Genomic DNA, 13,627 nt, shown 5'->3' on the forward strand with positions numbered 1-13,627 from the left:
AATGGACCAACCAAGGAATTCCCCAATGTTTTCCCAGTTTCACCCCTGTCACACCAATCACCTTAACACTGCCAGTCCTTAATTCTCCCTCTACTGGGTTAAGGACTGAGGAAGTTGAACCTGTGTCTGACCAGGACATGTGCAAACCAAATGCTGGGGACTGGAACACACACCTGGCACTCCTGCAGCTCTTACCATTACATTCCAGAGAAAACAGCCAATTGGACCATCACTGCTCATTTCTTAATCCCAATCCCACACTTCCTTTGCAGTTGGAGCACCACTTTTAGAACCCAATTACAGTCCATTAGAGAGCTCCATGTCTAGCAGGGACAGCTACCCCTGGGATACTCTCAGGAATGCCTGAATCCATGGGAGGGACCTTGCTTTGAGCTCCCCAGGGCCGGGCACCCCGAGGATCTCCCCGAATAATCCTTTCGGTGCGCGCTGGAGTCCTCGGGGTGCCCCAACCCGGGGGGCACCAACAGCACTGGCCCTCCAGGGGGCCAATTTGGTCTCAAGCTTGCCATGGACAGCCCAAAAGGCATTTCAGGAGGCCTTCTTTGGAACCCACCAACGGGGACGGGGAGGAAGCCACAAGAAGGCCTCATTTCTAAAGGCAGGGGGATCTTGCCTGTGTCCCAGACTGGTCCGGGGATCTGAGGCCCTTCCCGAGAAAATCTCGGTGCCGGCGTGAAGGGCCAGAGATCCCTTGGAGCCACGGGAGAGCAGGCACAGAGTCCCTCCTGGGGGGGCAATTTTCCTGTCTGAAATCAGCTCTTCAAAGAAACTTCCAAGACTCAGATGGTGAGTTTTCGAAGCCAGGCATTCCTACACACTGTGAGATATTTTAAAAGCTTATTGAGTGAAAAAACATACAGCTTTTATCAGTGACATCTGATCTCAAACAGTCAGCTCCTTTCTCCTTTCAGTACAAAATTATTTTCATGGAATCATTTAATAGGAAGTGCCCAGGAACCCCAGACTGTGCTTTCCAGAACAGAAAATAAACAGAGGGAAGGAGCTTTGCACTAGTGTAACATACCCCAGAACACACATGACTTTAGTTTTACTCTGTATGTTCAAATATAGCAGAAGATGAAAACTCCAGCAGGAGAGCTGGCACATTACCCATGGTACCCTGAAAGTCCACCTTAAGAGACCTGGAGAAAAATCGCAGTTGTGCAAGTCCCTTTTGCCTGCAGATGGCTGGGGATCCTCTCCATCCACCTCGTGCTCTCCCAACAGCAGAAAGGGGAACCTCAGGGACACGGTGGCACTCGACATCCTGCTGAGAGAACAAGGAAACCTTTAGCATAAAGGGGAGTTGGAATCTAAAACTTCCTTTCCTGGGAAAGGAAGCTTGTGAAGCTTTATGAAGCCTGCAAGCAAGAGGGGGGAAATTTGCATCTCCTTTGGTGCAGGTGTCAACAGAGGCCAACAGAGCTTTCACCTTTTTCAGACCACTGTGCCCCTTTTGGCTCCCTGGCAGCTCCAATGGCACCAGAACCCCCTTCCTGCACACCCACGGGTGTCACACACAGGCACCCACACACCTTTGCTCCAGCCCACACGGGACCAACATTTCCTCACCCTGCACATCCCAAGGGCAGTATTTTTGCTAGAGAGCACAGCAACCCCCCTGTCCTCACAAACTGCCTCCCTGCAAAAAAAAGGAATAATTTCTCCTGGACACTCCTCCCACAGTCAAGGGCTTTTCAAATGTGCTCAGGGTCCCTCCCAGCTTCTGCCTGTCCTTGCATTTAAAGGCATGGGCATGTTTCAACAGCAAACCCAGCTCCTCACTGGCAGTATAAGCCCTGCTCTCACCTGGACAGACTCCCGGGCTCGGCACAGCTGTGGCTCATGGAGCAGCTTCCCAAGGCCCTTCTCTCTCCCAGCAGGAAGCACAACTCGCCTCCACTCCCCGGCACCAGGGGAAACCACGAGCCAGGCTGGAAACTGACACACAACGAGCAAAAAGCATTAATGCAGCACCAAGAAATCAAGTTAAGGCAGTCTTTGCCTCGTAACCCTGCACGGGGAAAGGCTTTGGGATTCCGAGGCAAAGCCTGAGACATCCAGAGAGCAACAGCCCCGCAGCCCTGCCACGGCTCCCCCGGGGTCACCCGGCAGGTAAGGGGCTTACCCGGCCCCCGCTGCCCAGCACAAGGCGCCCCTAAGCGCCCCCCGGCTCCCCCGGTCCATAACCCAGCGGCCAAGGCGCTCTCCCCTCCGCAGCCCGGGCAGCAGCGAGGCCGCACCCTCAGCCCTCACACACAACCGACCGCACCCGCCCCGCCGGCCCTTTATACCGCGGGCCGGCAGCGCTGCCCAATCAGCGCTCGAGCGCCGCCGCCCAATCCCAGCCCGCCTGGCCCTGCGGCCCCGCCCCGCCCGCTCAGCTGAGGGAGATCGGGAACTGGGGACAGGAACCTGCTGCTGGGGGAGAGCCTGGAGATGGAATTGCACACGGGCACCTGAAACCCAGGCGATTTGCTTGCCTTGGCAAGGCCCTGTCACAGGAAATCTTGCTCCCAGTCACAGGAAATCTCTGTTTCCCTGCCCATCCCTGGAGACAGGTGGCCCCTAAAATGCCCGGCAATCAGGAAGCACAGGCTGGAGGAGCTGGCAGGACCCAGTGGCCGTGTGTGCTGTGTGACACCGTGTCCTGCAGCCCCACGGACCTGCACAGCAGGGACAGGTCCTGGCAGCGTTTCAGTGCCGAGGCCAAAGCTGGGGCTCAGGGACAGCTGGGGCACGTGGCAGCTCTGGGAATCTCTGCCATGGATGGCTGGGCATTCCAGGACTGCCTGCTGGGCAAAGGAGTTTCTCTGCAGACTGTGGAACCAACAGGTCTCATGGACTGTAAGAAGCCAGAACTGCTGCAGGACTGTAGAGGAATCTGGGTCAGAAGAGACAGTTCAAGGTCTCTAAGTGTGACCTCCTGCTCAGGCCACAGTCACCAATGGGATCGGACCGGGCTGCTCAGGGAGGGATCCAGTCATGGTTTGAAACATTCCACGGATGGGGATACAACAACCTCCCCAGGCAACCCGTTCCATGAGCGACTGTCCTGACAAAATACCTCCCCTCCTATGCGGTTGGCAGCAACAGCTGGGCTGGCAGGAGCAGAACCTCCCTGCTGGGCCATTCCCCAGCAGCCCAAGTGCCCTGCACAGGGCTTGGTGCGGAGGCCTGGGTGGCTCGTTCCTCCAGCTGGGCATTTTAGGAGCTGCCCTTGCCCCGTCACTGCCAAGTCCCTCTGGCAGTGGTGCAGCTCCTCAGCTGGAGTGCCTCTGAGGGACCCCCGGCCATGTTTCCCAGCAGCTGAAGGAAGGGAGGGTCACCCCTCAAGCTGGGCTGCCTTTCTCTCGCTGCCTTTTCCCCACCTTTACACCGCAGTGACAAGAGCTGCACTTTCCCAGGGAACGGGGCAGTGACAGGGCAGAGCAGCAGGCAGGAACCCCCTTCTTTTCTGCAGGCCAATGACTAACTGTGTGTGAAGGGACAGCGACTCTGGTACCAACTCCACCTCCCACTTCTTGTCACAGATCGATCTGAGGCACTTGTCAGGTCAATACCTGCTCTTTTCAGGAGCACCAGGCTTGTGGTCAGTGTCCTCATTGTAGCCCACGAATCCCTCTAGGTGTTAAATCAGCCTCTCTGTCCTGATTCTTCTCATGAAGAATTAGCATTTAATGAGATATACAAATTATCCTGAGAGGGTCTATGTTACAAGCTCAGTTTGGCAGTGTTGCTATCCTGAAAAGTGTGGAACAGTGACTGTCAGTTCTCCTTATGCTGCTCTTAAACACCATCCCTACATTCCCAGGAGAACTCCGGAGGGAGAGACAGAGAGTTTAGAACATGAAACCTTGGCATTGCAATTGTTATTTCTAAGGATGTGTTTCTATCTGATACAGTTGTTGGGGTGATTACTCTGGAGAGTGTTTTGTACCTCAGGCAGTAAGTCTGGTGTATCAGCCTCCTCGTGAGCAGGAACCAGCAGGTTCCCCAAAGGAATGTTCTGTCAGACTCTGTCAAACACAGCACGGAGGTGAGCAGGAGTGGTGCTTGTGCACAGCTGAAGTGAAGCACCCTTGGATTCGAACTGCTCTGGGAGATCTTTGTTGAGATGGGTATTTCTGCACAGCTTCTTGTGCCATGTTGAATTTAGAGATGAGCTGATAAAGGCAGTGTCACTGTTCTGTCATCACTGAGCTTTTGAGGATTTCAAACCCCTTACTCTTAAGTCCAGGGGCTCGTTGCCGGGGGTCCGTGCTCGGGGGTTTGTTCCCGGGGCTCGTTGCCGGGTCCCGCCCGTGCCCGCTGCGGGTCCTGGCCGGTGCCGCCTCTCGCCCGGCAGGCGGAGTGGGGGCCCCGCGGCGGGAGGACCGAAGTGGGATTGGGGCTGGGACCCCCCCAGGGAACGGGACACGGTCCCGCTCGGGCCGGGGGAGCCGGGGCTGTGCCTTGGCACGGGAGAGCGGTGACCCCGGTGGGCACGGCCGGGACTGCAGCCCCGGGGCGCGACCCAAAAGCGGGGGATGGACCCCAAAGCACGGCTGGGATCAGAGAGTGTGTCGTGGGTGGCCATAACCACTTGTCCCTCCCGCAGTCCTCGGCCCTGTCGGTCAAGTCCTGCAGTGCGGACTCGCCGTTCCCGGTAGCCGGAGAGGGCTCCCAGCCCCGGGCAGCCCCAACGCCCCTAAATCCCGCAGCTCCTGCTCCCGATCCCGGGGTGCCGGGTCTCCTCGTCCCGCCCCTGCCGCAGGTATCTGTACGAGTACGCCAGCAGCTACAGCCAGGTGCCTCTGCCTGTGCTCCTGGGCTCCACCAGGACCTTCCTCTCCATGGTCTCCACCTGCTGCATCTCCCCTGCACCCAGCACCTGCTTCCTGAAGGAGGTGACACCCCTGGCACCAGTGGGCTCATCTCCGTGCTGCTCCTTGGCAATCCAGGCGAACCAATGACGCCTGCTTCCAAATTGCCAGCCACTCCCCCATACCACCACAGTGATCCTCAGATCTCAATTCAGTCAGACAAGACTCGACACATAAGGAGCGAAAATGGACATGAACTCTCCCATAAATGCATAAAGCTACTTTATTTTCAGTATACATTTCATTTTGAAAAATATAAATGCTAAAGTATCTCATCATTTCATCTTTTGATTCCATAAAAGTCACAACAGAAAGCTTCAGAAAACTGTAAAATACTATAATGTTATAAGGAATTTCATGGTTTATATTACTGGAAAAAAAATCACTTTAATAATATTTGAAACGTTCTCCGCTTTTTTCCTTTTTGTTCCACCATCCTGATCCACTTCATTTCATCCCAAGTTTTCATTCTCTCCTCCAAAGCAAATACAGACTTAGGAGAATTAAAAACAATAACAAAAGTAGCTGAAAGTGCTGTTGATTCAAAATACAAATACAAAGGTGTATCAGCAGGCCAGAGGCTGGTGGCCACCGTGTTCCCGGAGCTGGGACAAAGCTGGCTGTGGCTGGTGGCCGTCAGGGGTCCCACCGGGAGCTGGGACCTTGGATTTGTGAGGGGAAGGTCGTTGTTGACGGCCGACTCTGATCTCAGAGGGCTTTGGGTCAGCCTCCACACCTATTCCCTGAAGCGCCCACCCAGGCTTTTCCTACGAAATACCCAATTTGGATTGAGCTGCTCCTCTTCAGGCCTTTTCCCATGTCTCTCCAGCCTTTTCAGAGCAGGTTTCAGCTGCGTTCCTGTGACACACAACACAGCTTTCATGGAAACGGAAGCGAAGACCCCGTGAGAGTGAGCGGGGGATGTACGGAGGTGACGGCTCCTTCGTGGGAACAGATGCTAAAATTTGGCATTTAAGGTCTCAGCACCATCAGAAAATCCTCTCGACTTCACCAACAGGAACTTTGGTTTCACAAGGACCAAGCGGCAGCACGTGCCCTTCCTCTGCAGTGGGGTTGTCTCCATCAGGGAATTCACCTGGACAGCTCGGGGATTCTTTCTTCTTCTTTTAATTTTTGGACGAAGCTTTTAGTGTGTTCCCTCATGTCCTGGTGAAACCCAGTTTCCCAAAGGCTTGTTTAGATGCACACAGCAGTATAAACACACTACAGAGAGAAAATCCTCCCCTGAGGTGATTGCTCACTTAGTTCCACCCCAAAATCCTGGGATGCCCGTGCCTGGCCTGCTTGGTCCTGCTGCATTGCCGGGTCTGGGGCCGAGAAGCTGAGTAGCCAAGATTTTGGGTAAATTCCACAGACGATGGTGTGGGATGCAGGAGGATGCGGATCACATCCCGTCTCCTTCACAGCAAAGATTACTCATAAAAAATAAAACCCATAAAACCAACATAACCCTAAAACAGCCAGATGCTTCGGAGCAGAAGGTGTTAATGGAACCGATCCAGCCCTGTGCCACGTCCTGGAGATTGTGGTGTGATGGGTTTGGTTTTTTGTAAAAATCACATTATATATGGTACAATACATTTTTTACAGAAATCCTGGCATCTAGAAATAAGAGGTAGAACTTTTAGATACTTCTGTATCTAAAACCCACAGAGCAATGCTCCGTGTTGCCCAAGGCCTCTCTATGCCACCAAAAGGAAAGGGACTTGGGTCCCAGCTCTTAAACCCGAAGGATAATTTAAGGATTTATCACCTAGGGGTTTAGGTCCTACTCCCAGGAATTACCAGTCTGGCAGCAGCACTAATTTTTCGCTCTGATTTGTATTTCTCCCCTCCCAACTCACAACAAAACAGTACATGACACCCTTAGTATATTAAAAAGTCAGCCCAAAGGCAAAAAAGCCAAGGTCAGCTGTGATTCCTCACTTAAAAGAGGAAAATGTAAAGTGGGAATGTCTGAAAATAAAGATTACAATCAGCATTTATGGATATTAACATGAGAAATTAAAACCAAGAGAAGAGCACAAAAGCAAATCATCTAAGAAGGGAAATAAGTTAATGACCAACTGATCCCTGCCTGGGCAGCTTAATGACACAAATAATTAATTACTCTGTTAAGTGCTGATTTTTTTTGCAACTGCTTGGCACCTAAGGAAACAAACAGTGACAGGACAGCGCTGCAAATCCAGAACACCAGACTCAGAGGAAAAAAATAAATCCCACCATCAGCAGGTCAACACCAAGGGGGAGGGGAGGGGAGAAAAGCACTTAAACTGGAGGCACCAGAAGGAACAACATTGATTTTGTAACCAGCAAAGGAAAAAAAACCCAAAACAAAACAAAAAGCTCACAAAAGCAAAATCTGTCATAAAGCAGAGGCCTGGAAATTAAAAAAGAGAGGAAAAAAAATAGAACAAGAAAAAGTACTTCTCAAGTAAAAGGAAAGATTAAAAAATAAAAAAAAAATAACTCTAAATATATAGATATATATCTGTAGTGCAAGTCAGAGTCAAGCAGGCATGCGAGAGGTTAGTTCTACTCACTGTCGGCAGGTTTGCTATCACTTAGGAAAGGTTCCTGCTCCGTGATGTCCATTGGTATTTTAATCCTTGGGACTTTTTCTGAGTAGGGGCAGTCAGACTGTGAAAGAAACGTGTAAAAGCTCTTAGAACATTCCCACTGCTCTCTCACACATTAAAATTATCATCTCCCACACATTAAAATTATCCTTCACATAGTTTCTGTAGGAACGGGGAAAAGAAAAGAAGGAAAAAGAGAAAAGCATTGTCCAGCTTAGTTTTAGTTGCCTGCTGGATTCCACTGGTTCCCCACTGCACCCCACTTCCCCTTGTCCTTCACACTCCAAAAGTAAAACAGACTGAAAGGATAATCTTGTGGAATTGTAAATTAACACAGATCTTCCCCTTTCCCACCCCACCAGCTTTTAAGACACCATCCCATTCTGCTTGGAGTCGGCTGCAGGAAATACAGACAGAAAACGGATCTGTGGGCAGACACAGCAGGGCACTGGCTGCTGGGAAAGCTCATCCAAACCCTTTATCCTACTGGCATTTCTGTAAAACCCCTTAGTTGTTCCCAGTTGCTCTATGAGGGCAGAGGTTCCGTATGCTGGGCTGGTTCAGCAACTCCTCTTTAATTGGGGTAAAGCCCAGCCTCCGTTACACCTCTAGTTCATCAATTCCAGGACCCTTGGAGGGATTCAGGATCCCTGGCCTGGCAGGACAAACAGCAACCGGGTCAGGAAGAGGCAAAGGGAAAAGCTGGGGTACCAGCAGGGCTTACACCCCACTGCCTTCTGTCACCCACCTGCTTCTGCTTAGCAGACGGGACTTGGAATTATTCCGCTTTTTTAAAAATAAAGGAAACTTCTCATAGCCAAGGAAAGGCTGATATTGCCTAACTTGGCAAAGGCAGGAAGGTGGGATTTGCAAGAAACATTGGGACAGCAGCCCTGTTTCCCGGGACAGAAAGCTTTTGAGGTTTGGCTTTCAGGTGCAGTGTGTGGCGCAGCCTGGGCACTCTGTGGGGAGTAAGTGGTCTGTTTCCTGGTATTCGAGCAAGCCACATCAGCTCATCTGCACCTAAGGACCTTGTGAGGTAACCAGGAGACGAGTTGAGGTTCTTCCTCGGAGATTTTTACTTCGTGGAGGAGCTCCTTTCAGTTCAGCGCAGGTGAACGGAGCTGCACTGCAAGCTCTAATCATCTCATCATTGAAAGCAGCTGAGGGCGTTTGTGGGGAAACTGCTCTCGGCTCAGCCCGGCTCAGCCCGGCTGCCTTGAGAGGCATAATCAGCTGAGCGGGGGGTGGAGTCCAGGTGGTTTCTGGGTGATAGAAATTGGAGCAGGCAAAGAGGAGTGTGCCATGTTAGTAAGGCAGGGCACTTGGAGCAGCAGGTCGTCCAGGCAGAGGGAGTAAAAGAGAAGAACCACTCTCCTTCCCAGCTGTCGTTAGTGGCCTATGAGGTAGGTGTGCGGCTAATGGTTTTTCTGGAATAGGACTGAGAGTTTAAGTGGAGCACTTCATCAATAGACGAGGTGCAGTTCAATAATGGAAAGAAAAGCTTTGCCGTGTGTCTGTCAAGTTCAGCTAATGGCCCACTTTTGGCACTCTGTGGGCAGGCAGGGCTTTCTGTGCTGGCACCTTTTCCCTGCGAGGAATCCTCATTTGGATCGGGTTTTGGGGGGGCTGCAAAAATGGCGGGGCGGGGCTGACCAAAGGGGGGACAGCAGCCCTGTTTCCCGGGACAGAAAGCTTGTGAGGTTTGGCTTTCAGGTGCAGTGTGTGACGCAGCCTGGGGTGTCCGTGAGCAGGCAGGGCTTTTTGTGCTGGCACCTTTTCCCTGCGAGGAATCCTCATTTGGATCGGGTTTGGATCGGGTGGCCGGCAATGGCGGGGCGGGGCTGACCAAAGGGGGGACAGCAGCAGCCTTCTTTTCCCGGGACAGAAAGCTTGTGAGGTTTGGCTTTCAGGTGCAGTGTGTGGCGCAGCCTGGGCACTCTGTGGGCAGGCAGGGCTTTCTGTGCTGCCACCTTTTCCCTGCGAGGAATCCTCATTTGGATGGGGTTTTGGGGGGGCTGCTAAAATGGCGGGGCGGGGCTGACCAAAGGGGGGACAGCAGCCCTGTTTCCCGGGACAGAAAGCTTGTGAGGTTTGGCTTTCAGGTGCAGTGTGCGGCGCAGCCTGGGGTGTCCGTGAGCAGGCAGGGCTTTCTGTGCTGGCCCCTTTTCCCTGCGAGGAATCCTCATTTGGATCGGGTTTGGATCGAGTGGCCGGCAATGGCGGGGCGGGGCTGACCAAAGGGGGGACCGCAGCCCTGTTTCCCGGGACAGAAAGCTTGTGAGGTTTGGCTTTCAGGTGCAGTGTGTGGCGCAGCCTGGGGTGTCCGTGAGCGGCAGGGCTTTCTGTGCCGGCACCTTTTCCTTGCGAGGAATCCTTATTTGGATCGGGTTTTGGGGGGGCTGCTAAAGTGGCGGGGCGGGGCTGACCAAAGGGGGGACAGCAGCCCTGTTTCCCGGGACAGAAAGCTTGTGAGGTTTGGCTTTCAGGTGCAGTGTGTGGCGCAGCCTGGACACTCTGTGGCCGGCCAGGACTTTCTGTGCTGGCACCTTTTCCCTGCGAGGAATCCTCATTTGCATCGGGTTTGGATCGGGTGGCCGGCAATGGCGGGGCGGGGCTGACCAAAGGGGGGACAGCAGCCCTGTTTCCCGGGACAGAAAGCTTGTGAAGTTTGGCTTTCAGGTGCAGTGTGTGGCGCAGCCTGGGGTGTCCGTGAGCAGGCAGGGTTTTCTGTGCTGGCACCTTTTCCCTGCGAGGAATCCTCATTTGGATCGGGTTTGGATCGGGTGGCCGGCAATGGCGGGGCGGGGCTGACCAAAGGGGGGACAGCAGCAGTCTTCTTTTCCCGGGACAGAAAGCTTGTGAGGTTTGGCTTTCAGGTGCAGTGTGTGGCGCAGCCTGGGCACTCTGTGGGCAGGCAGGGCTTTCTGTGCTGGCACCTTTTCCCTGCGAGGAATCCTCATTTGGATGGGGTTTTGGGGGGGCTGCTATAATGGCGGGGCGGGGCTGACCAAAGGGGGGGACAGCAACCCTGTTTCCCCGGACAGAAAGCTTGTGAAGTTTGGCTTTCAGGTGCAGTGTGTGGCGCAGCTTGGTCACACTGTGGGCAGGCAGGGCTTTCTGTGCTGGCACCTTTTCCCTGCGAGGAATCCTCATTTGGATCGGGTTTGGATCGGGTGGCCGGCAATGGCGTGGTGGGGCTGACCAAAGGGGGGACAACAGCAACCTTCTTTACTCAGGACAGAAAGCTTGTGAGGTTTGGCTTTCAGGTGCAGTGTGTGGCACAGCCTGGGCACTCTGTGGGCAGGCAGGGCTTTCTGTGCTGGCACCTTTTCCCTGCGAGGAATCCTCGTTTGGATCGGGTGGTCGGCAATGGCGGGGCGGGGCTGACCAAAGGGGGGACAGCAGCCCTGTTTCCCGGGACAGAAAGCTTGTGAGGTTTGGCTTTCAGGTGCAGTGTGTGGCGCAGCCTGGGCACTCCGTGGGCAGCCAGGGCTTTCTGTGCTGGCACCTTATCCCTGCGAGGAATCCTCATTTGGATCGGATTTGTATCGGGTGGCCGGCAATGGCGGGACGGGGCGGACCAAAGGGGGACAGCAGCAGCCTTCTTTTCCCGGGACAGAAAGCTTGTGAGGTTTGGCTTTCAGGTGCAGTGTGTGGCGCAGTCTGGGCACTCTGTGGCCAACCAGGACTTTCTGTGCTGGCACCTTTTCCCTGCGAGGAATCCTCATTTGGATCGGGTGGCCGGCAATGGCGGGGCGGGGCTGACCAAAGGGGGGACAGCAGCCCTGTTTCCCGGGACAGAAAGCTTGTGAGGTTTGGCTTTCAGGTGCAGTGTGTGGCGCAGCCTGGGGTGTCCGTGAGCAGGCAGGGCTTTCTGTGCTGGCACCTTTTCCCTGCGAGGAATCCTCATTTGGATCGGGTTTGGATCGGGTGGCCGGCAATGGCGGGGCGGGGCTGACCAAAGGGGGGGACAGCAGCCCTGTTTCCCGGGACAGAAAGCTTGTGAGGTTTGGCTTTCAGGTGCAGTGTGTGGCGCAGCCTGGGCACTCTGTGGGCAGGCAGGGCTTTCTGTGCTGGCACCTTTTCCCTGCGGGGAATCCTCATTTGGATGGGGTTTTGGGGGGGCTGCTAAAATGGCGGGGCGGATTGACCAAAGGGGGGACAGCAGCCCTGTTTCCCGGGACAGAAAGCTTGTGAAGTTTGGCTTTCAGGTGCAGTGTGTGGCGCAGCCTGGGGTGTCCGTGAGCAGGCAGGGCTTTCTGTGCTGGCACCTTTTCCCTGCGGGGAATCCTCATTTGGATCGGGTTTGGATCGGGTGGCCGGCAATGGCGGGGCGGGGCTGACCAAAGGGGGGACAGCAGCAGTCTTCTTTTCCCGGGACAGAAAGCTTGTGAGGTTTGGCTTTCAGGTGCAGTGTGTGGCGCAGCCTGGGCACTCTGTGGGCAGGCAGGGCTTTCTGTGCTGGCACCTTTTCCCTGCGAGGAATCCTCATTTGGATCGGGTTTTGGGGGGGCTGCTAAAATGGCGGGGCGGGGCTGACCAAAGGGGGGGACAGCAGCCCTGTTACCCGGGACAGAAAGCTTGTGAGGTTTGGCTTTCAGGTGCAGTGTGTGGCGCAGCCTGGGGTGTCCGTGAGCAGGCAGGGCTTTCTGTGCTGGCACCTTTTCCCTGCGAGGAATCCTCATTTGCATCGGGTTTGGGTCGGGTGGCCGGCAATGGCGGGGCGGGGCTGACCAAAGGGGGGACAGCAGCCCTGTTTCCCGGGACAGAAAGCTTGTGAGGTTTGGCTTTCATGTGCAGTGTGTGGCGCAGCATGGGCACTCTGTGGGCAGGTGGGCTTTCTGTGCTGGCCCCTTTTCCCTGCGAGGAATCCTCATTTGGATGGGGTTTTGGGGGGGCTGCTATAATGGCGGGGCGGGGCTGACCAAAGGGGGGGACAGCAGCCCTGTTTCCCGGGACAGAAAGCTTGTGAAGTTTGGCTTTCAGGTGCAGTGTGTGGCGCAACCTGGGGTGTCCGTGAGCAGGCAGGGCTTTCTGTGCTGGCCCCTTTTCCCTGCGAGGAATCCTCATTTGGATCGGGTTTGGATCGGGTGGCCGGCAATGGCGGGGCGGGGCTGACCAAAGGGGGGACAGCAGCAGTCTTCTTTTCCCGGGACAGAAAGCTTGTGAGGTTTGGCTTTCAGGTGCAGTGTGTGGCACAGCCTGGGCACTCTGTGGGCAGGCAGGGCTTTCTGTGCTGGCACCTTTTCCCTGCGAGGAATCCTCATTTGGATGGGGTTTTGGGGGGGCTGCTAAAATGGCGGGACGGATTGACCAAAGGGGGGACAGCAGCCCTGTTTCCCGGGACAGAAAGCTTGTGAAGTTTGGCTTTCAGGTGCAGTGTGTGGCGCAGCCTGGGGTGTCCGTGAGCAGGCAGGGCTTTCTGTGCTGGCACCTTTTCCCTGCGGGGAATCCTCATTTGGATCGGGTTTGGATCGGGTGGCCGGCAATGGCGGAGCGGGGCTGACCAAAGTGTGACAGCAGCAGCCTTCTTTTCCCAGGACAGAGAGCTTGTGAGGTTTGGCTTTCAGGTGCAGTGTGTGGCGCAGCCTGGGCACTCTGTGGGCAGGCAGGGCTTTCTGTGCTGGCCCCTTTTCCCTGCGAGGAATCCTCATTTGGATCGGGTTTTGGGGGGGCTGCTAAAATGGCGGGGCGGGGCTGACCAAAGGGGGGACAGTAGCAGTCTTCTTTTCCCGGGACAGAAAGCTTGTGAGGTTTGGCTTTCAGGTGCAGTGTGTGGCGCAGCCTGGGCACTCTGTGGGCAGGTGGGCTTTCTGTGCTGGCACCTTTTCCCTGCGAGGAATCCTCATTTGGATCGGGTTTGGATCGGGTGGCCGGCAATGGCGGGGCGGGGCTGACCAAAGGGGGGACAGCAGCCCTGTTTCCCGGGACAGAAAGCTTGTGAGGTTTGGCTTTCAGGTGCAGTGTGTGGCGCAGCCTGGGGTGTCCGTGAGCAGGCAGGGCTTTCTGTGCTGGCACCTTTTCCCTGCGAGGAATCCTCATTTGGATGGGGTTTTGGGGGGGCTGCTAAAATGGCGGGGCGGGGCTGACCAAAGGGGGGACAGCAGCCCTGTTTCCCGGGACAGAAAGCTTGTGAAG

This window comes from Pseudopipra pipra, chromosome 11 (genome assembly GCF_036250125.1).
Source record: "Pseudopipra pipra isolate bDixPip1 chromosome 11, bDixPip1.hap1, whole genome shotgun sequence".
In the NCBI taxonomy this organism is placed as follows: Eukaryota; Metazoa; Chordata; class Aves; order Passeriformes; family Pipridae; genus Pseudopipra; species Pseudopipra pipra.